The sequence below is a fragment of the Heterodontus francisci genome, chromosome 31, assembly GCF_036365525.1.
Source record: "Heterodontus francisci isolate sHetFra1 chromosome 31, sHetFra1.hap1, whole genome shotgun sequence".
NCBI classification, from domain to species: Eukaryota; Metazoa; Chordata; class Chondrichthyes; order Heterodontiformes; family Heterodontidae; genus Heterodontus; species Heterodontus francisci.
Window position 1 is genome coordinate 54,686,500 of NC_090401.1, and position 23,741 is coordinate 54,710,240.

General features: G+C 45.2%; 1 protein-coding gene across 3 annotated transcripts in view; it reads right to left on the bottom strand.

Moving 5' to 3' along the window:
- Window positions 1-22,799, bottom strand: part of luzp1 (leucine zipper protein 1) — a 150,764-nt gene extending 127,965 nt beyond the window's left edge. For all 3 annotated transcript variants that reach the window (XM_068011658.1, XM_068011660.1, XM_068011661.1), the window contains exon 1: window positions 22,522-22,799. The gene's annotated coding sequence lies outside the window, so the exon portion shown is untranslated. The remainder of the gene's footprint in view (window positions 1-22,521) is intronic.
- Window positions 22,800-23,741: the final 942 nt, after the last annotated feature.

Consider the following 23,741-nt stretch of genomic DNA (forward strand, 5'->3'; position numbering starts at 1 on the left):
GCACAAGGTACATGGAGCTTAATGGTGATGGTTACAGATCTGAACCTTCTCCAAATGCAGCTTGCATTCTGCTTACACCAGTCGATAAAACATATTACATACTGTAGTGAAAATATGTAAAACATCTTTTTGAGGAAACAAACTACAGCCTTTCAATCATAATGAAACCCACTATACTTCAAATTCAGGACCTGAACTTCCCAAACATGGACATTTTCTATCGTACTTTCCTTTTATTGACTTCCAAAAAAATGTTTAATCTTTTGGAGAAACTTCCTTGTTCTGAAGTTCAGGAAAAGCCCTGGGGGCTGATAAACATCGGAGAAAGCCAATTATGAAAACAGTGCTGACAGGGCAAGTGAATGTTTGTGTCGATTGGAAGGCAGAAATAAAAAACTAGCTAAAACAAGAGTACAGTAGTGTTTTGCAAACTACTTCTTGTAACAATGGGCTGAGAATATTTTTGTTCTGCATTTTTCTCTGATTTTTCATTTGAGGTTTCAAGAAATCCTTTTTTTAAAAAACTGTGTTCAGTGATGCACCATCTACACCTATTCTGAAAATGCAGTGAAGGTTATCTGGCTTACAATGCAATTGTTTGAAGAAGTGATAAATCCAACTAATGGAGATTAGTAATAAATGGATTTCACCTCTGAATCTAGATAATACCATACACAAGTGTGACATGTTATCAGAGGCAGGACTGGATCTCACTAGCCCTCTGGAGACGGGTTGGGAGGTGGGAGGGCTCATAAAATGGCGGCGGAAGGTGTTGAGAGGGAAGCCTGCACCTTCCCACTGCCATGGGATATTCCCAGAAGTGGGAACTGCAACAGCGCACATCCTGCTAACTGGAGGCGGGCGGCCAATTAATTTAATTAAGTAGACAATTATTGGGCACTTTCTTTCCCCGCCGCATGGGGAGAACGGCAGGTAATCTGTGGCGGCCTCCCAGCGGGTTCCCATTTGTGGGGGAGGGGCCTTCCTTTCTGGGCGCTCCATTAAAGTCTGGCTACCCGACCCGAACCCCACCAAACCCCACTACGTATGTCAGGTTCGGGTCGGGTCTATATTCTCTGTACAGCATTTGGGCTTGGTTCGGGTCGGGCTGGACGGTACTGTTTTGTTTTATATTGTTTTCTTTTGAATCTACTATCTTTTTATTGTTTCGATACTATGTTTGATATTTTTGGGTCGGATCGGGCATGAGAAAAAAATTTAAAGGACTCGGTCCTGGGTTGGGTTCGGGTTGGCTGTTGTCGGGTCCGGTTTTAATTTTTTCCCCGAGCCAGGCTTTACGCTCCACAACACACAGAGGGGGCCCCTTGGCTGCAATGTTTGCCTCCGCTAGAGGGTTCACCCTGCCTGCCTAGCCCCGCACATTTAAAAAATTCTTACCTACCCTTCGAAGGTGCCTCAAGATGGAAGCACCCTCCCCTGGGGTCCCGCCATCCGCTCGCGTGGGCTCGGGACGTGCTTTCAGTCCAGGCGGCAGGACTTCACTCTTGCCAGTAAAATTCCAACCACAGTTTCCATTATAAATGTACAGATAGAAATTTACAATGAAAAAGGCAGGAAGTGTGTAGAGACATAAGATTTTTAATACATTATATAGATATTCTAATGGGGGGTCTGCCTGTCACACACTAGATTTTCCACTTTGTCACAGGTGCACAGCAGTTTTTTTTTTAAAGATTAAATAAAATTTATCACTAATACTGAGGGTTTCTGACCTGGAGACATATCAATAAAGGATTTATCAGCTGCACAGTTCCCTCACTAAATAGTTTAACTCAAATTGACCTGATACTCTGTTTTGTTAGACATAGGTCAAACTTAGTAGCAGGATAATACACTGTACATTATAGAGTGAAACACTCCTATCCTTTCATACTGCAGCATTTCAACCAATTTACAATCAGCAATGCCATGGGTGGTTCACAAGTGTGCACTTTTGCATATGTTCATCAGACCCCAGGCATTACCCTTTTTATAAAACACCAGCAAATCACTATTAAACAATTAGAAAATTACTATACTAAAAGTGAAAGAAACTTCTCTGCTGTTTTCTCCTAACCCTCTTTAACCTGAGGAAGTTAAGATACCAGAGAGCAGCCAAGCAGCGACCAATGCAAAGATACAACAAGTAGCAGCAATAATTAGCCTCTAACTGACCTCTGGCCCATTGGAAGTACCTGAACAGGAGTCTTTATTTTATTTATTTAGAGATACAGCACTGAAACAGGCCCTTCGGCCCACCGAGTCTGTGCCGACCAACAACCACCCATTTATACTATTCCTACATTAATCCCATATTCCCTACCACATCCCCACCATTCTCCTACCACCTACCTACACTAGGGGCAATTTATAATGGCCAATTTACCTCTCAACCTGCAAGTCTTTGGCTGTGGGAGGAAACCGGAGCACCCAGCAGAAACCCACGCAGTCACAGGGAGAACTTGCAAACTCCGCGCAGGCAGTACCCAGAATTGAACCCGGGTCGCTGGAACTGTGAGGCTGCGGTGCTAACCACTGCGCCACTTAACCTGAGGCTGTCAACCTGGAGCTGTCCATTTATCAACTAAACATTACAAATGTTCTCTAGACTCCAGACCATCAGTGGGCAAATTATACATAAAACTTATATAAATAACCTCGGGTATAACACATTACACTTCAAAATATATTCAGAGCACAAAGAAAGTCATCCTTTCCAGATTGCATACTGGTTAGACCAGGAACTGCTTACTTCAATGTCTCTCCCAGAAACTCTCTCAAACTTGTTTCCTATCTCTCAATTCACTACAACACAATGGGAGACCCAATAGTTTTTTTTGAAAGTTACAGAAAGAGCATTTGCAGGGGTGGGGGAACAGGAAAAGTAATAATGTTAGTATTACCTGTCTTAGCTGTTTTACTGTCATGAGAATGACATGATGGGTGTACCAGCCCTTATTAATATTGAATGGGAATGTAAGTTGCACATATTTTGGGACAAAGTGCGCTGAATTTCGTATGATAACAAACTCTTTTGTATAATTTGATTTTGATGCCGTCGTGGTAGCACTGTATGGCACCGGAATAAGAAAGTCTTGCTACAATTGTACAGGGCTTTGGTGAGACCATACCTGGAGTACTGTGCGCTGTGTTGGTCTCCATATCCAAGGAAGGATATACTTGCCTTGGAGGCGGTACAGCAAAGATTCACTAGACTGATCCTCGGGACGAGAGACTCAGTAAATTGGGTCTATATTCTCTGGAGTTTAGAAGAATGAGAGGTCATCTCATTGATCTCATACAATATTCTGAAGGGGCTTAACAGGGCAGACACCAGTCTCAGGATAAGGGGTCAATCATTTAGGACTGAGATGAGGAGAAATTTCTTCACTCAGTGTGTTGTGACTCTTTGGAATTCTCTACCCAGAGGGAGGTGGATGGTCCAATACTGAGTATATTCAAGGCTGAGATAGACACATCTTTGGTCTTTCAGGGAATCAACAGATATGGGGAGTGGGTGGGAAAGTGGAGTTGAGGCTGAAGATCAGCCATAATTGTATAAAGCAGACTTGAGGGGCTGTATGGTGTTCTCCTGCTCCCATTTCTTACGTTATGTAAACTTGTTATACATTTGGTTTATGCCGCAGTTGCTGCCATGTAAATGGTGAGTTGCAGTGTTAATAGGGGGGTGATTGTACGAGCTTGCACTGCTGGCATTAATGGTCGGAAAACTGTGGTCAATGCATTCCAGGAGTTGCTAGTCTCTGCTGCCAGCAGTCAATGTGGAACTGCGGCCCTGGAAAACACCCCCACCATTTTTTTGACGTTGTTATTTATTTCCTTTTGCCCTCTCCCCCACCCCTCCTCACACCAACACACATTTTTAGAAAGACGTAGGTGTTGCTCCCTGAACAACAACTTCTTAATCATGACTGCAATGCCCATGGAGAGGTTCTGAGTGCAGGCCAGATGCTGCCAGAGAAGGGAAGGTTTGAGAATCAGTCACTCGTGTTCTTCCTAGTGGCCAGCTGAACAGTAGCTGTAACTCACAACACAAGTTGTGGAAATTCGTCCCACATTCCGCTGGAGCAGAACTGATGAGAGACGCTCAACACAAAATGTCTATTCCCAAACTGCCTCTTACCAACAGTTCTGAACTGTATAACAAAGCAATACCAATTGACTGAGAAACATCGTACAGATATACCCCTTTACTACATTTAACGTTGTGCAGCAACTGAATAAAATATACCCCCATGTAATTTGCCATGTTGCACTGTCATATTCACAATGGAAATAATGTTCTATGTTTGAGCGCAGCAAAGACCTACAACAGCGGCCGGTACCAATTTGCAACCTAAGATGTGCTTTAGTGTCAGTTCAGTGTGCTGTATACCTCGAAGGGCAGTAACATCCAAGTTGCAGAAAATGTATTTACATCGCTGATAAGAGTAAAAAAAATACTGATCCTGCACTTCCTTAACAGATAGAATTAAGACATTAAAAAAATCGTGTCAAAAGATGTCAGTCATCTCACTCCTGCCTGTAAAGTAAAAAAAGCCAGCTCTACCTATCCTCCACCTCTCTTGACTCCACTACACTCCGTGTGTGGTAAGACTCTAGTCGTGGGTGAACCCCAATTTCTTCCAGTTAAACAGTAGGAAGACTGAAGCCACTGATTTTTGGCACTTGCTGCTGATTCTATCCCCCCTCTCTAGCCATTGATCCAGGCTAAACTAGACTGCTTGCACCCTATTGGACCTGAAACTGAGCTTCCAATCAAATATGCGCTCCATCACAAACACTGCCCGCCTACTTCTACTTTGGTAAAATTGCCTGCCTCCACTCCCTATATTAGCCCAGCTGCTGCTGAAAGCCTCATCCATGCCGATGTCACAAATTTAACTATTCTAATTGTTTCCTGGCTAGCATCCCATGCTCCACTCTCAGTAAGCACCATCTCATCTAAAACCCTGCTGCCCTTAACCTATCCTGCACTAATATCTATTCACCTTTCATTGACCTACATTGAATCTGAGTCTCTCAATACATCCAATTTAAAATTATCTTCTCATGTTTAAATTCCTCCATTGCCTCACCCCTTCCTGTCTCTGTAATCTGCTCCAGCCCTACAACATCCCTCCATCCCCAACCACCTGAACTCTCCATTCCTCTGACTCTGGCCTTTTGTGCACTCGCTCTTTAACGGGAGCTCCTTGCTCTCAGTAATTAATTGGCCATGCAACACTTTGCGGCAAGCTGTACAAATGTAAGTTTTTCACTCTTTCTATACAGGGCAGAAATTCTAATCAGCAAAATAAATGTACAAATGCCTAACACACTCATACTAGGTTCCCATGTGTGCAATTTTTACACAGCTGTTGGCCTATAAAATAGTCCACACAGAAAGTAAGCTATAAGGAGGATGTAAAGAGGTTGCAAAGGAATATAGACAGCGTAAGTGAATGGGCAAGAATGTGGCAGATCGAATATAATTTGGGGAAATGTGAAGTCATTTACTTTGGTAAGAAAAATAGAAAAGCAGATTTTCTTTTAAAAAGTTGAGAGACTGGGAAATGTTGGTTATTAGAGCGATCCGGGTGTTCTTGTACATGAAATACAGAAAGTTAACATACAGGTAGAGCAGGCAATTGGGAAGGCAAATGGTATATTAGCCTTTATTGCAACAGGATTGGAGTGTGAGAATAAAGACTTACTGCAATTATATAGGGCCTTGGTGAGACCACACCCGGACTACTGTGTACAGTTTTGGTCTCCTTACTTCAGGAAGGACATACTTGCCTAAGAGGGAGTGCAACAAAGGTTCAACAGACCGGTTCCTGGGATGAGGGGATTGTCCTAGGAGGAATGATTGAGTAGACCAGGCCTATATACCCTAGGGTTTAGAAGAATTAGAGGTGATTTCATTGAAAACATATAAAATTTCTAAGGGACTTGACACAGTAGTTGCTGGGAGGACATTTCCCCTGGCTGGGGAATCTAGAACTAGGGATCACAGAGTTAGGATTCAGGATAAGGAATTCATTTAGAATTGAGATGAGGAGAAATTTCTTCACTCAAAAGGCTGTGAATCTTTGCAATTCTCAGTTGTTGAGTAGATTCAAGACAGAGATGGATAGATTTTGCACATCAGGGGAATCAAGGGATATGGGAACGTTGTGGGATTTTGCTGAGGTCGATCAGTCATTATCTTATTGAATGGCAGAGCAGGCTCGAAGGGCCAAATGGCCTACTCCTGCTCCTATTTATGTTCTTATAAAATATGATAGAGGAACGTTATGCAATTTGTCAAACCTCATTGGTCAATTCAAATTTTCACTCATATACCTGACCCCTGGCAGTACCTGTCTATAAGCAATCACAAAGACAAAGCCTGGACACTTCTCCATTGTAGCAAACAAGATTAGCCTGCAATTCAAATAAAAAGATCAGTGTCCCAGTGATGTGACATGTCACATTGAGGAAAGCGCTGGGATGTTTTAATGGCAGATACTGTGCTTTGGGTTTTACTAGATTTCCCTTCAATGACCCAAAAATCGGCCTGCATTTCTCCAGTCAATGCAAGATCCCCTGGCCAAGAAAAATTCAGCCAAATCATTGTCCGCTGCATTCATCATAGACCCAGATTTAAAATGGTGAGTTAGTGCTGCATTGTATTAAACAAGGCCAACTGCCAAGATCTGTGGAGTGTTGGACGCTGATGAATTAGGATTTTTGTATATTATTAAAAAGGACAGATTTGTTTCCCCTCTGCTGATACTTTTTCCACCAATTATTGTATCTCCTGAAAACTGGAAAAATAAAAATCTTCCTGCCAAGCAGCTCGATGTACAGCGAGGTGTAAACAAAAAGAAAAATGGTGTTTCTGTTCTTAAGTCAAACTTTAGTACAAAGTAAGTAAATGTTTCATATCTTGTGATTTGAGAGTCCAGATCCTGTCCAGACTGACATTGTACATTCATTAAATTTATGCAGGATTATTGCAAGCTACTGTGCGAATGGCGACAAAACATTGGAAGCTGCTCAACATCATTCAACAGATCAATCTAAATTGAATTTTGTTTGGCCTTGTACACAGGGCTGTGCGGCACAAATCTTTCCAGCTCTGTCTGAGTTAGGAGACAACTGTCTCTCCATCAGAATGATCAATCCTTAAAAGCTGCACAACATCCTCTTTAATACTGCCCTTTAGCACTGATCAACCTGTTTGTTTCAAGGCACCTTTGGAAAATTCAGCCAGGAAACAAGTGAACCTGGTGTGATGTAACATTGGGACCATTTGTTAAACAGATTCCAACAATTTCATTAACTCTTTTGAAACTGCATTCACTTGAACAAACTTTCTTTTGTTGACAGGGGTAAAGTCCTGCAGAATGACTGAGCCAGAGCTGCAGAGTGAATCAGCGGAGCAGCGTCCTGCAGCGTGATGGAGCCCGAGTTGGAACTGGAACAGAATACTGCAAAGTGAGTGATGCAGAGCAACATCCTGCAGAATGACGGAGCTGTCACTGGACCATCTACGAGATACACTGCAGCAATTCACCAAGGCTCCTTCAACAGCACCTTCCAAATCCCCAACCTCTACCACCTAGAAGAACGAGGGCAGCAGATGCATGGGAACGCCACCACCTGCAAGTTCCCCTCTAAGTCACACACCATCCTGACTTTGAACTATATCGCCGTTCCTTCACTGTCGCTCGATCAAAATTCTGGAATTCCCTCCCTAACAGCACTGTTGGTGTACCTACACCACATGGACTTCAGTGGTTCAAGAAGAAAGCTCACCACCACCTTCTCAAGAGCGATTAGGGACTGGCAATAAATGCTGGTCTTGCCGCAATGCTCACATCCCAGATTAAAAAAGAAAGCCTTACAGTCAGATGCAGTCAGAGCCTGCACTGAAACAGTACTGTCGAGTATGTCATTTGAATATCTCTGATATTGCTGTAAGTAGGTTATCTTGTATTACATCCCCGCCAGTCATCTTCCCTCCTTTTCTGAAGGCAATAAACTCTGCCGACCCTCCTCTGGTACCCGAACCACTAGCCATCCTTCATATGGAAACAATTCCTAAATGGTCGGGGTGTACATTCATGTATAAATGAACAGCTTTTTAAAATAAAGGCGTACACTCATGTATATTTTATGAAGGTCTTGTTCAGTTAAGAGTGCATGCACATTTATGATGTTTACCCTCGATTTAATTCTGGTTTCAGGAGGCTGGATAGCACCACTGTTTAATATAGCTCAACTCATGCTTGGCCATTTTTGTCCAGCTACGTTAGGGAATAGGCACGTTTTTATTATTCAGTCGTGGGATGTGGGCGTCGCTGACTAATTGCCCTTGAGATGGTGGTGGTGAGCTGCCTTCTTGAACTGCTGCAGTCCATGTGGTGTAGGTACACCCACAGTGCTGTTAGGGAGTTCCAGGATTTTGACCCAGCGACAGTGAAGGAACGGCGATATAGTTCCAAGTCAGGATGGTGTGTGACTTGGAGGGGAACTTGCAGGTGGTGGCGTTCCCATGCATTTGCTGCCCTTGTCCTTCTAGTTGGTAGAGGTCGTGGGTTTGGAAGGTGCTGTCTAAGGAGCCTTGGTGCGTTTACATGCAATGGTTTACTTTCTCTGTGTTGCTGCGTTCGAGGGGTTTAAACAGGGCAAATTTCCAATACATCAAATTCGCTGCAGAGCCTTTACATGCAGTGCTATTGAAAAGACTGCTGCGGTCAGTGAGCTTGCTTCTGGAATGAATATGGAAGCCATCCTGTTGTGCTTCTGTTCTCATTAACAGAAACCCTGGCACCACAGCATCACTTAAAATATTTAAACTTTCTCAGGAACTGATAGTCTTCTTGTGGTTCAGTTTAAAAGTTACTGTGACCCTCGTCTCACTCACTGTAACTTGTAATAAGGAACACTTGAGAAACACTGATCCAGAACAATAACTTTAATTACTCCATTATAGACATTTCTTTCTGAACAGCCCTCTTCTTTATCCTCACCACCCCTCCATCCCTATTTTTTTCCTGTCCTTTCCTAATGGCACTGATGTGCTGGGGTCCAGTTCCATGCACAGTGGCAGCCAAAGGGCTATCCTTCCCACCTGAGTCGAAATCGTGACTTGTTGGTAGACTGTTTTCTCATTGATGTAACTGCAATCAAACCCGCTCGTGCCCTTAATTTGATAGCCAGAATCATGAACATTCGGGCCGGGGGGGGGGGGGGGGGGGGAGGGGGGTCACTGAATAGTGACAGGTGGGTGGGAGAGCAGGAACTACTGGCTTCAACCATTCCAGTGAGGTCAATTGTATCTCCTTCACCAAAGCCATGCCTTAGGTGGCACGGTGGATTCCATGGCAGGTTGGTACTGTGGTTGCCTGGCACAGAGTGACCAAGAGTCCTACCTCCCCGCCAACCCAGGCAACCTAACCGCAACATACGTGGGGTTGCCATCCTTCCAGGTTTGTCCTGGCAGCTCCAGCAATGAAAGATAAATCTCCAGGACATTGCTGTAAGCAACTTGGAAGAAAAGTCACAGCGGCATTAAAAGAATTGTGCGTCTTTCTCACTTTTTATGGATTAACGGGGGGCTTTCTGGAAAAAAAGCCGTTTGACTGGGTGGGGCAGTTGGCAGCAGCAGGTAATGTGATGAAACTTTTTTTTAATTTGTTTGATGGGATGTGGGCGTCTCTGGCCAGGTCGGCATTTATTGCCCATCCCTAATTGCCCATTAGAAGGTGGTGTTGAGTTGCCTTCTTGAACCACTGCAGTCCACGTTGGGTAGGTACACCAACAGTGCTATTAGGAAGGGAGTTCCAGGATTTTGATCCTGCGACAGTGAAGGAACGGCGATATAGTTCCAAGTCAGGATGGTGTGTGACTTGGAGGGGAACTTGCAGGTGATGGTGTTCCCATGCGTCTGCTGCCCTTGTCCTTCTAGGTGGTAGAGGTCGCAGGCTTGGAAGTTGCTGCCTGAATAGCCTTGGTGCGTTGCTGCAGCGCATCTTGTAGATGGTACACACTGCTGCAACTGTGCGTCAGTGGTGGAGGGACTGAATGTTTGTGGACGGGGTGCCAATCAAGCGGGCTGCTTTGTCCTGGATGGCGTTGAGCTTCTTGAGTGTTGTTGGAGCTGCACCCATCCAGGCAAGTGAAGAGTATTCCATCACACTCCTAACTTGTGCCTTGTAGATGGTGGACAGGCTTTGGGGAGTCAGGAGGTGAGTTACTCGCTGCAGGATTCCTAGCCTCTGACCTGCTCTTGTAGCCATGGTAGTTATATGGCTACTCCAGTTCAGTTTATGGTCAATGGTAGCCCCTAGGATGTTGATAGTGGGGGATTCAGCGATCGTAATGCCATTGAATGTCAAGGGGAGATGGTTAGACTCTCTCTTGTTGGAGATGGTCATTGCCCGGCACTTGTGTGGCGTGAATGTTACTTGCCACTTATCAGCCCAAGCCTGGATATTGTCCAGGTCTTGCTGCATTTCTACGCGGACTGCTTCAGTATCTCAGTCGTCGCGAATGGTACTGAACATTGTGCAATCATCGGCGGACATCCCCACTTCTGACCTTATGACTGAAGGAAGGTCATTGATGAAGCAGCTGAAGATGCCTAGATCACTACCCTGAGGAATTCCTGCAGTGATGTCCTGGAGCTGAGATGACTGACATCCAACAACCACAACCATCTTCCTTTGCGCTAGGTACGATTCCAACCAGCAGAGAGTTTTCCCCCTGATTCCCATTGACTCCAGTTTTGCTAGGGCTCCTTGATGCCATACTCAGTCAATTGCTGAATTGATGTCAAGGGCAGTCACTCTCACCTCATTTCTTGAGCTCAACTCTTTTGTCCATGCCTGAACCATGTAATGAGGTCAGGAGGTGAGTGGCTCTGGCAGAACACACTGAGCAGTGTGCAAAGCAAGTGTCACTTGTTAGCACAGTCAATGACACCTTCCATCACTTTACTGATGATTGAGAGTAGACTGATGGGGCGGTAATTGGCCGGGTTGGATTATTCCTGCTGTTTGTGTACAGGACATACCTGGGCAATTTTCCACATTGCCGGGTAGATGCCAGTGTTGTAGCTGTACTGGAACAGCTTGGCTTGAGGCACGGCAAGTTCTGGAGCACAAGTCTTCAGTACTATTGTCAGAATACTGTCAGGGCATGTAGCCTTTGCGGTATCCGGTGCCTTCAGTCATTTCTTGATATCACACGGAGTGAATCGAATTGGCAGAAGTCTGGCATCTGTGATGCTGGGGACTTCAGGAGAAGGCTGAGATGGATCATCAACTCGGCACTTCTGGCTGAAGATTGTTGCAAATGCTTCACCCTAAGGCCTGCTACCTGACCCGAACCTGACAAGACCCGACAACATGCAGCGAGTTTGGGTTGGGTTGGGTCGGGCCCCTCTTCCGGGTCCGGACACACACAGTAAGTGCTCTGCCGATAAGTATTAAAAAATTTTATTTTAAAAACTTACTTGAGCTGGGAGTCCGGGACGAAACTGAGTCTGCGCAGTGAGCGAGTGACATCACTAGGTCATCATCACTCATGTGCTGCAGCTTCCTGGAGGTTCCGAGTCGGAAGGTAAGTCAAGCGATGGTCAGGTCGGGTCGGGCTGAGGCTCGGGGCAAAATTGGAGGGACTCAGGCTGGGTCGGGCTCGGTTCGACTGTGGATTGGTCGGGTTCTTTTTCCCGACCTGAGCAGGCCTTTACTTTTGCACTGATGTGCTGGGCTCCCCAATCATTGAGGATGGGGATATTTGTGGAGCCACCTCCTCCAGTTAGTTGTTTAATTGTCCACCACCATTCACAACTGGATGTGGCAGGACTGCAGAGCTTAGATCTGATCTGTCTATTACATGCTTCTTATGCTGTTTGGCATACTAGTAGTCCTGGATTGTAGCTTCATTTTGTGATATGCCTGGTGCTGCTCCTGGCATGCCCTCCTGCACTCTTCATTGAACCAGGGTTGATCCCCGGGCTTGACGGTAATGGTAGAGTGGGGGATATACTGAGCCATGAGGTTATAGATTGTGGTTGAGTACAATTCTGCTGCTGTTGAAGGTCCACAGCGCCTCATGGATGCCCAGTTCTGCATTGCTGGATCTATTCAAAATCTATCCCTTGTAGCATGGTGGTAGTGCCACATAACATGAAGGAGGGTATCCTCAATGTGAAGACGGGACTTCGTCTCCACAGGGACTGTACGGTGGTCACTCCTACCAATACTGTCATGGACAGATACATCTGCGGCAGGCAGATTGGTGAGGATGAGGTCAAGTATATTTTTCCCTCTTGTTGGTTCCCTCACCACCTGCCGCATACCCAGTCTAGCAGCTATGTCCTTTAGGACTCGGTCAGTAGTGGTGCTACCGAGCCACTCTTGGTGATGTACATTGAAGTCCCCCACCCAGAGTACATTCTGCACCCTTGCCACCCTCAGTGCTTCCTCCAGTGCTGTTCAACATGGAGGAGTACTGATTCATCAGCTGAGGGAGGGCGGTAGGTGGTAATCAGCAGGATGTTTCCTTGCCCATTTTTGACCTAATGCCATGAGACTTCATGGGGTCCGGAGTCGATGTTGAAGACTCCCAGGGCAACCCCCTCCTGGCTGTGCCGCCACCTCAGCTGATTCTGTCCTGCCGGTGGGACAGGACATATCCAGGGATGGTGATGGTGGTATCTGGGGCATTGTCTGTCCCAGGAATACATCCAACCGGAGTCGGCAGCTCTCACCACACATCGCCGCGACTGAGTCGCTGAGTGTCTCTGAACAAGACTTGGGGATGGTGGGGAGGAGGGGGGGAACAAAGTTGCAACATTCCCGACGAGCCCATCAATCCGATCACTTGAAAAAAAGGAGGCGAGACTAATTATTACGATGTAACAAATGTGCTTATGGGCAGAGCAGCTTCAAGTCAAACCGTTCCTGTTTTTACAAAACGCCCTAAAATCGCACAACTAAACAAAGGATGTGTGTGAGTAAGGCATGTCAGGCTGTCTCGTACTGAAGCACATTGACAACACTTTACTCAGTGTGACTTTTTAGGGTCCAGAAAAACAAGACTGATAATTTTTACAGAACTAAAATCTAAGAATTGTGCATATTTTTAAATACATAACATAAAAATATAATTTGAGAATACTGATCTTTTCTCTCCCTCTTTTATATTAAAAGTACAGTGTAAGACACCCAATTCCAACAACAACTTGCATTTATAAAGCACCTTTAACATAGTAAAACATCCCAAGGTGCTTCACCAGAGCATAATCAAACAAAATTTGACACCCAACTACATTTAAAACGGAGATGCGAAGGAATTTCTTCTCTCAGAGGGTGGTGAATCTCTGGAATTCTCTGCCTCAGAGAGTTGTGGAGGCTAGGTCACTAAATGTATTTAAGGAGGAGGTAGATAGATTTTTGAAATCTCGGGGAGTCGAGGGTTAGGCAGAGCAGGCCCGAAAGAAGAGTTGAGGCCTGGGACAGATCAGCCATGATCTTATTGAATGGCGGGGCAGGCTCGAGGGGCTGAATGGCTTACTCCTGCTCCTACTTGTTGTGGTGTTGTGTTCTTGATGAGGTAGGTTTTAAGGTGCGCCTCAAAAGGAGGAAAGAAAGAGAGATGGAGAGGCGGAGAGGTTTAGGGAGGGAATTCCAGAGCTTCGGGTCTTGGCAGCTAAATGCAAAGTACAAAAACTAATTTTTTTCCAATTGTCGATGATGATACTGGCAAATTAAAGCTGGTGACCGCCAGAGATTGAGGTTTTGGTGAGCCACATTCTCATGTACCCTGAGATTTAATGGTAAGTTATTTTAGCAAGTTATGTCACCAACTGGGGAAAGGCAGCCAGTCTCCCAGGTCAGTGCATATTTCATTTTGTTTCTTACCTCCCCAGGTAGTGGTTTGTATTTGGGAGGGTAACCAAGACCACTCCCTTATGGACATGTTTCTCCTCAACACAAAAAATTAGATGCCTAAGGTTCAATTTCCAAAACATCTGCTAAAATCCCTGGAATCTCATGTACCAAAAATGTAATTTGATTTATTTGGACATAATAAAACAATGGTTCCGGATTTAATTGTGGAATATTATTCACGCAATTCGGGTAAAAATCCTCGAATTCCATGAAATTAAAAGTTTGATTTAAGCGGGAAAGATATAAGACTGGCCCTGTGGATGACCTGCTTCCAGTCGTCTTGGAGTTCTATTTCCTACATTACAACAGTGACTACATTTCAAAAGTACTTCATTAGCTGTCAAGTGCTTTGAGATGTCCAGTGGTTGTCAAAAGAGCTATTTAAACGCAAGTCTTTCTTTCTTGCTGTTACAGAACAGCTATTAGAAGATGCTCGATGGTGATTTCGGGGTCTCTCATACAAATCAACTGTCTGCAATTCGCATGAGCATCAGGAACATAGGAACAGAAGTTCAGCCATTCAGCCCCTCGAGCCTGTTCTGTTATTCAATTAGATCATGATTATATCTGTACCTCAACTCCATCTGCCTGCCTTGGTTCCATAACCATTATTATTTCAGGCCGATGGGATGATTCCCTAATCAGATGTTCCCAGTGAGGACTGTAGCTCACAGAGACCACTGGCAGGAAGTCGAGAACTTCCAGCCATAATGGAACTTGCAGGGTATCATAAGAGAAGCAACTCCATATCATCAACTTCCCTCACTTCTCCCAAGGTCACACCATGCCTAGTTCCTCTGCACACACAGAAGTTACAACATGGAAACAGGCCGAAGCTGTGCCCCATCCACATTTACCTGCCACACAAGCAAACCATTTTAATCGCATTTACCCAACCCTGTGCCAGTATTCCTTACAGAGACTGACAGTAGAGTGGGAGAGATAGAAAGACAGAACGTGCACAAACCACACTTGAGTACTCTGTATTCCCCCCACCCACCCACCCCCTTGCCCCAATGAAAGTCTAGAAAATTCCACAGCTCGCTACAACTTGGCTTTTGTTCTGATTACAGAGCCACTACTACTGGAAATAGTTCAGCAGAAGCTGAGGCTCCTGATGCTGTGGAAACTGCATCATTTACATTGCAGGGTCTATGACACGGAGGGTTGCACAATGACACATAGCTGCTTTGTCAATCAGATTATCATGAGATTTATAACAACAGTGTGTACAGCAAATCCAGCATAGAAAAACCCCACGTATACCCCTGAAAACATCATGCTTTGACATAGTACAACAAGCGTCAGGAAGTCCAGAACAGGGGAAAATATAAATTAAAAGATTAAAAAGATATTTGTTCAAAATGCTACCAGGCCACAATAATTAATTCAAAAATATCTGTCCAGAACAATGACTAAGGTGGTAACATCCCTGAACTAACATCTGCTCATTCACTGACAACCAATTGATTTTTTTTTTTAAGTTCATTTTATGTGAGCAGTAAATTTGATTTGAAAATGCATGTTTCACATTCACCAAAGAAATGGTGTTCACAGTTTTAGAGAGAATGTTGTCAGTGACCTTTGAACTCTGCATCCTTTAAATGAGGACAATCATAACGCACAAGATTGGGGTGAATGGTTTTTGTTTGGAGGAATGGTGTTAATGATGTGGAACTTGCCACTGCACTCTGAAAACATCAATGACGGAAATCACGTGTGAAAAGAAAGACTTGCATTTACATAGTGCCTATCATGACCACAAAGTGCTTTACAGCCAATTATGTACTTTTGAAGTGTAGACACAGTTGTAATGTAGGAAACTCGGCAGCCAGTTTACACACAGCAAGATCCCACAAACAGCAGTGTGATAATGACCAGATAATCTGTTTTAGTGATGTTGGTTGAGGGATAAATATTGGCCAGGACACTGGAGATAACTCCCCTAATCTTCTTCAAAATAGTGCCTTGGGATCTTTTACATCCACCTGAGCTGGCAAATGGGATCTCAGTTTAACGTCCCATCGGACGACGGCACTTCCCGACAGTGCAGCACTCCTTCAGTACTGTGCAAGCCCCGGAGTGGGACTGAATGCAGAACTTTGTGACTCAGGGGTGAGAGTTCTATCCAGGTGAGCCACAGCTGACATGCGTGTGGCTCTTAAAAACATCAGAACCGTTCCCTTGTTGACTCAACATGTTTACAAGGGACTAGCTAAGCTACACACTGTGGAGCCTTGGCCCGTGATGTGAGCTGATCTCAGTCATGGAATGGGGAAAGTCAATCAGAGTTTCTGCTTCCGAGCCCTTCTGAAAAATGCACTCAGGCGATTTCAGGCGAGGATTCATTTGGGCTCAGTTATGATTTCTCCATATACCCAGGTAAAGACTCTCTGGTCCATCCAGACAGTTCCATGCAATTGCCATTTCTTGTGTATATCAATAAATACACTCCCCATCACACCCAAAACCAGGTGATCTCCTTGGAAAGAAGAAAAAACCCAGGTAAAAACCTAAGCCAATTTGAAGGGGAAAAAAAATCTAATTCTACTCTCACTCACGTAGGTCACTCCGGCCCTGAATTCCCTACTTTCTGTAAGAGATGATTGTCCACCCCAACCAGAAACTGGTTCAGTTCTCACTTCAAGGAATTAAGAGCTCGGCATCACAGCACAAGAAGGCAGCTTATTCCAGAGGTCCACTACACTCTGGGCAAAGAGCCACCTCCTGACATCTAACCTAGATCTGGCCTAATACAACTTAAAATCGTGATCCCTGGTTCTCCCTATCCTATTTAATTGGAACATAACGTATTCCCTGGATTATCTTTTAGAGCTCAACAGACCACCCCTAATGAGTCCCAACTCTCAGCCTGTCTTGAAAACCAACTAGCTTTATACTAGAATTAACCCAGTGGCTCTCCTTTCCCAAGCCTCACTATGACCCACCTTTGTGAGGAGACCAAAATTAGACACAATATTCCATGCTTGCTGACCTACACTGGCTCCCATTCTAACAGTGCCTCAATTTTAAAATCCTCATCCTGGTTTTCCAATCCCTCCCATGACCTTGCCCCTCTCTATCACTGCAACCTCCTCCAGCTCCACAAGCCTTCAACATCTCCGCACTCCTCCATTTCTGGCATCTCGCACATATGCGATTTTAATCACCCCACCGTTGGTGACTGTGTTTTCAGCTGCCTTGGCCGTAAATTCCGGATTTACATCGCTAAACCTCTTCACCTGGTTCTCTCTCCTTTAAAATGCTCCTAAAAACCCTACCTTTTTGACCATGATTAACATCACCTGTTCCGACATCTCCTCCTAAGCCTCAGTGTCAATTTTCTACTGATAGCGCTCTTGTTAAGTACCTTGCGGCATTTTGCTATGTTAAAGGCAGTATATAAATGCAAATTGTTGTTGTTGGGCACACTGCCAGCTTTTTGGAGACTTATGACGGGCGAGGAACTAGCAAGTAGATCACAACAAAACAGCAAATAAGAAAGTGTCCCGTTCAGAGGCTGGTGTTTTGACTTCAAAAAAATGACTACCTTTTGAGCTACTTTAAAATGTTTTATTTGGCCCTTGGGAGAAATACTGTAAATATTTATGTGCAAAGTGTATTGTCAGCAGAGGTTTGAAATAAAGAGAATTGGTTACCGCTACCAAGTGAACACAACAAAACATTCACTCTGCTCATAATCTATGGTTGTGCCAGGTTCATATCTCTGCTGGTAAGCAGCTCAGGAATCAACTTTACATATCTTACTTGGACATATAAATAGTGCTTCCTTAGTTTTTTTAATCAATTGGATAGTCACCTATGTGTATTGTATGGCAGTCCCTGTACTGGGGATTGTTTTGTGGTATAATAAAATATTGTTCGGCTCAATGTGTAACTGTCGATGGCATCTCTCCTCTTGGATGCAAAGCAGCAACTGAAACGAACCAAACTAAGTGTGACACAGCTGCAAGGCCCAGGATACAGCCGTACAGATCACAATGATCCCGCAGCAATCCCATACTCTCTGGGCTTGTATCCACTGGAATTTAGAAGAGTAAGAGACAACTTGATTAAAACATATAAGGTCCTGAGGGGTCTTGACAGGGTGGATGTGGAAAGGATGTTTCCCCTTGTGGGAGAATCTAGAACTAGGGGTCACTGTTTAAAAATAAGGGGTCGCCCATTTAAGACCGAGAAGAGAAGAATTCTTTTCTCTCAGAGAGTCGTGAGTCTTTGGAACTCTCTTTCTCAAAAGGCAGTGGAAGCAGAGTCTTGAATATTTTTAAGGCAGAGGTAGATAGATTCTTGATAAGCATGGGGGTGAAAGGTTATTGGGGGTAGGCAGGAAAGTGGAGTTGAGGTCACAATCAAATCAGCCATGATCTTGTTGAATGGTGGAACAGGCTCGAGGGGCCGAGTGGCCTACTCCTGCTCCTAATTCATATGTTCTGCCTGCTCATGGCATCAGTGCCCTGGATCAGAGGAGAAACAGAAATAATCCACGGTTTTTCATCCTCTTCACTATCCAGCCACACTCACTGGAGAGGGCATCATGGTGCAAGCATGATCAGCCTGGACAGTGATGTCTCCCGACAGCTGAAAAGCTTGCTGATACTCCAGGCTCAGTAATGTAGTGCGGCCATTTGGGTGAAGTACTGGATGGCAGCCAACTGGAGGGATACAGCGGGAGTAATGGCAGGAGCAGAGAGGGAGGGCTAGAGTTCGTTGCCTGTATACATCCAAACAACTGAGTCTAAACTATAAAAGGAACATTGTTTGCAACAGAAGTAATTGAGAATTTAGTAGTTAATACCGTTTAGGTCAGGGGTCAGACTGCGGGCTGAATCCATTCTTTTGTCATTGTGAGTAAGCTATACAGGTAAATTATACAAGACAGTACATGCAGTCCTTTTGTAATGGTTTGGATTGCCAGACTCATTAACCGTCAGTTAACTGCATATATTTAGGGCCCTTCTCTATGCCATGATTAGCTAAGTGACACTGTGCAGCAGGACAAGTCGGTCTGTGTCAGAAGCAAGTCATGTTACTCATTAATAAGAAAAACGTTTCTCCTTCAGTTGAACCAATTGCGCATGATGTGTGTCAGGTTTGGAAAATGCTGCAGCTACCTGTTCACACTGAGCCACTGCAGCATTCCACCAACACTTTTGCTGTGGAAACACTGTAGCCAGGCAATAAATTGCAGATAGGTAAATGTATAGGTTGGTTTTTGAGTAAACAGATCCCTGTGGCTTTTATTATTCTGATTCAGAAGTAATTCTGATGAAAGAGTTTCACGTTTGAAATCCCCTTACCGTGACAGCACCCTTTATCTAACTCCTCTAGGAGACAGGATCACTACGATAGCACTTTAGCACTGTGCTGTTATTATTCCTTTATGATCTTGTTTTCTGAAATCTTATCTATTTTTGTAGTAATTTGATGCCTGGATAATGAAATTACATTTATTAAAGGTGGAGGAAGGGTTCCAGACTTTGCTGATGATGTAGGTTATTTCAATCCATTTGTGATTTGAAACTGCGTAGAAAAGTACATCCCATCAGAATTGCTCATATAAGCAGGGTATTTCAAACTCTCAGATTCTCACTAGCTTTACGTTAGGGCCCAAAATGCTGAAGACATTTTCCCTCCTCTACTCCACATGAATGAACGGCTTCTCTGCAGAGGATACAATGCAACACAATGTAACTAAGCTGAGCAGAGAAAAACACACACAAGGATCATAACCCTTACAACCAACCCCATACCCCCAACCCCACTGGGAAAAATGTCTGATGTGATATTTCATTCCTTGTATGCTCAAAGAAAGGATTTCTCCCCTTTTATCTAACCCAAGAATTTTTTTGTTCTGAAGAGTTTTTCTGCCACTGTTGGTACAATCACTTGCTTAATAAGGACTGAGAGTTCCTCCTTGTTTAACCCTGTTGCCCTCGTGGTAGCTCGAGAGCCAGTGTATCAAAGAGCTCTGCTCAACAGCTGCTGAGCTTACTCAGAGACACCTGGTCACTTACTGCAGGAGCCTTTCTATAGCTTCTCCATCCTACTCTTGCTCTTTCTCTCTGGCCTGCTCTTGCATTCTCTCTGTCTTACTACTGCATTTTCTCTCTCCTGTTCTGCTCCCTCACTCTGTGCTGCTATTGCTTTCTCTCTTGTTCTCTGTCCTGTTTTTCTCCTGTCCTTTTCTCACTCACTTACTCTCCCCCTGAGCTGCTTTCTCCCTCTCTCCCTCCCTGTCCTGTTCTCTCTCTCTCTTTTTCCCTCCCTATCTGTCCTGTGGTCTCTCTCCCTCTGTCCTGCTCCCTCTCAGTCTCCTGCCCTCCCCACTCTCGTGCTGTCTATCCTGCCCTGTTCATTCTCTGTCTTGCTCGCTCTCTCTCTCTCTGTCCTGATCTCTCTCTCTCTCTCTCTCTCTGTCCTGATCTCTCTCTCTCTCTCTCTGTCCTGATCTCTCTCTCTCTCTCTCTCTCTCTCTCTCTGTCCTGATCTCTCTCTCTCTCTCTCTGTCCTGATCTCTCTCTCTCTCTCTCTCTCTCTCCTAATCTCTCTCTCTCTCTCCTGATCTCTCTCTCTCTCTCTCTCCTGATCTCGCTCTCTCTCTCTCTCTCTCTGTCCTGATCTCGCTCTCTCTCTCTCTCTCTCTGTCCTGATCTCGCTCTCTCTCTCTCTCTCTCTGTCCTGATCTCGCTCTCTCTCTCTCTCTCTGTCCTGATCTCGCTCTCTCTCTCTCTCTCTGTCCTGATCTCGCTCTCTCTCTCTCTCTGTCCTGATCTCGCTCTCTCTCTCTCTCTCTCTCTCTCTGTCCTGATCTCGCTCTCTCTCTCTGTCCTGATCTCGCTCTCTCTCTCTCTCTCTCTGTCCTGATCTCGCTCTCTCTCTCTCTCTCTGTCCTGATCTCTCTCTCTCTCTCTCTCTCTGTCCTGATCTCTCTCTCTCTCTCTCTCTCTGTCCTGATCTCTCTCTCTCTCTCTCTGTCCTGATCTCTCTCTCTCTCTCTCTGTCCTGATCTCTCTCTCTCTCTCTCTCTCTCTGTCCTGATCTCTCTCTTTCTCTCTTTGTCCTGATCTCGCTCTCTCTCTCTCTCTGTCCTGATCTCGCTCTCTCTCTCTCTCTGTCCTGATCTCGCTCTCTCTCTCTCTCTGTCCTGATCTCGCTCTCTCTCTCTCTCTCTCTCTGTCCTGATCTCGCTCTCTCTCTCTCTCTCTCTCTGTCCTGATCTCGCTCTCTCTCTCTCTCTGTCCTGATCTCGCTCTCTCTCTCTCTCTCTCTCTGTCCTGATCTCGCTCTCTCTCTCTCTCTCTGTCCTGATCTCGCTCTCTCTCTCTCTCTCTCTGTCCTGATCTCGCTCTCTCTCTCTCTCTCTGTCCTGATCTCTCTCTCTCTCTCTCTGTCCTGATCTCTCTCTCTCTCTCTCTCTCTCTGTCCTGATCTCTTTCTCTCTCTCTGTCCTGATCTCTCTCTGTCTCTCTTTGTCCTGATCTCTCTCTTTCTCTCTTTGTCCTGATCTCTCTCTCTCTCTCTCTGTCCTGATCTCACTCTTTCTCTCTCTGTCCTGATCTCTCTCTCTCTCTCTCTCTCTCTCTCTCTGTCCTGATCTCTCTCTTTCTCTCTTTGTCCTGATCTCTCTCTTTCTCTCTTTGTCCTGATCTCGCTCTCTCTCTCTGTCCTGATCTCACTCTTTCTCTCTCTGTCCTGATCTCTCTCTTTCTCTCTCTGTCCTGATCTCTCTCTTTCTCTCTCTGTCCTGATCTCTCTCTTTCTCTCTGTCCTGATATCTCTCTCTCTCTGGCCTGATCTCTCTGTCCTGATCTCTCTCTCTCTGGCCTGATCTCTCTCTCTTTCTCTCTCTGTCCTGATCTCTCTCTCTCTCTGTCCTGATCTCTCTCTCTTTCTCTCTCTGTCCTGATCTCTCTCTCTCTCTGTCCTGATCTCTCTCTCTTTCTCTCTCTGTCCTGATCTCTCTCTCTCTCTGTCCTGATCTCTCTCTCTCTCTCTGTCCTGATCTCTCTCTCTCTCTCTCTGTCCTGATCTCTCTCTCTCTCTCTCTGTCCTGATCTCTCTCTCTCTCTCTCTCTCTCTCTCTGTCCTGATCTCTCTCTCTCTCTGTCCTGATCTCTCTCTCTCTGTCCTGATCTCTCTCTCTCTGTCCTGATCTCTCTCTCTGTCCTGATCTCTCTCTCTCTCTCTGTCCTGATCTCTCTCTCTCTCTGTCCTGCTCTCTCTCTCTCTCTGTCCTGCTCTCTCTCTCTCTCTCTGTCCTGCTCTCTCTCTCTCTCTGTCCTGATCTCTCTCTCTCTCTGTCCTGATCTCTCTCTCTCTCTGTCCTGATCTCTCTCTCGCTCTGTCCCTCATCTCTCTCTCTCTCTGTCCTGATTCTCTCTCCTGATCTCTCTCTCTCTCTGTCCCTCATCTCTCTGTCCTGATGTCTCTCTCTCTCTCCCTTTGCACCAATACAAACGAAGTCGGAAAACCTTTCCTGCCAAGGAACACACACGCAGCTCCCAACTCCAATGCCGGGGAACCGAAGTGAAAAGCCCTGTTCTCTTACCTGGGAAGAAGTATGTAGTCCATAGCAGGGCAGCGCCAGTAAACTCCCTTGAGCTTGTGCGCTTGTGGTACAGGTCCAACACCCCCTCCCCCTGCTTTTGCAGGGGTTTTGACCATCACATTCCCCCCCAAAAAATGTGCTTTCTAACAATGAAAGGTGGATTGCTGTGCACAGCACCAGCCTCCTGAAGCGGTGATGTCATTCCATGGCCATATATGGTGCAGTATACTGATTACTTTTGCTTTAGTGAAGGCGGAGCTCGCAATGCCTCCGGGCCGCAGGGCAGTCCCTCCAACAGTGAGAACAAGTCAGGCTGAAGCAACATTCAGGTCTCAGGAATTACAGCAGGAAGCAGTGGGGGAGGGGGCTTCTCAGACCATTGTTTCTCCCAACACTTTTAATCATGAAGTGTGCATTAATTTTCATCCAGACAGACATTGAGGCAACTCATTCATTTCTGGTGCATTAAAAAAAAGTTCGTAGCCACTCCTTAATTTGCAACAACTCTCCGCCTTTAAAGGCAGCAAATAGTTGAGGTCGCTAACTGAGTTTTATTGAACTTAAGGGTGGTGTTTCCATTGATTTACACTTGGGGTTGACAGGCTGTGGAATGCAGTTGACTTTATTGCTCCACTCGCCCTCAGTCTGGATCCTGCTTGTTATCCGCAGTTCTTCAGCCATCAGCAGAATTTTACACAAGGCACTGGGGGGGGGAGTCTTAAAAGATACTTTCGGCCATTGGAATTCGACTAATCCTCTAGAAATCACAGTCTGAGGCTGTAAATCCTAAACAATAACCACCCTCCCCATAAAAAACAGCCTCACACTCACAGGACCAATGCACACACAAAATAAAAGTCACTTTAGCACAGGCTGGAAACTGGGAAACGCAGTAACTTTATCCCGGCTTGGTACTGCACATATGTAAAGAATGTGCACAGTCATGTTGTGGTCACTTTTCACAGACTATTGAAATGTCTCCTTTCTGTTTAAGTTAATAAAACAAAATGTCTGCTGTAAGGATTCACTCCCACTTTTACTGCCATTTTGTCCTGCTCCCCACCCCCAAAACTTCCTTCCCCTTTACCCCACTCCCCCTTAAGATGCTGACTCATGATAGAGCACCAGAATCTCCAGTAAACCAACCACCCTCTTCCCCCTCCCTCCCTCCCAAATTAGCCAGTTTTCAGGTGTAAATTCATGTAGTGAACCTCAGCAGG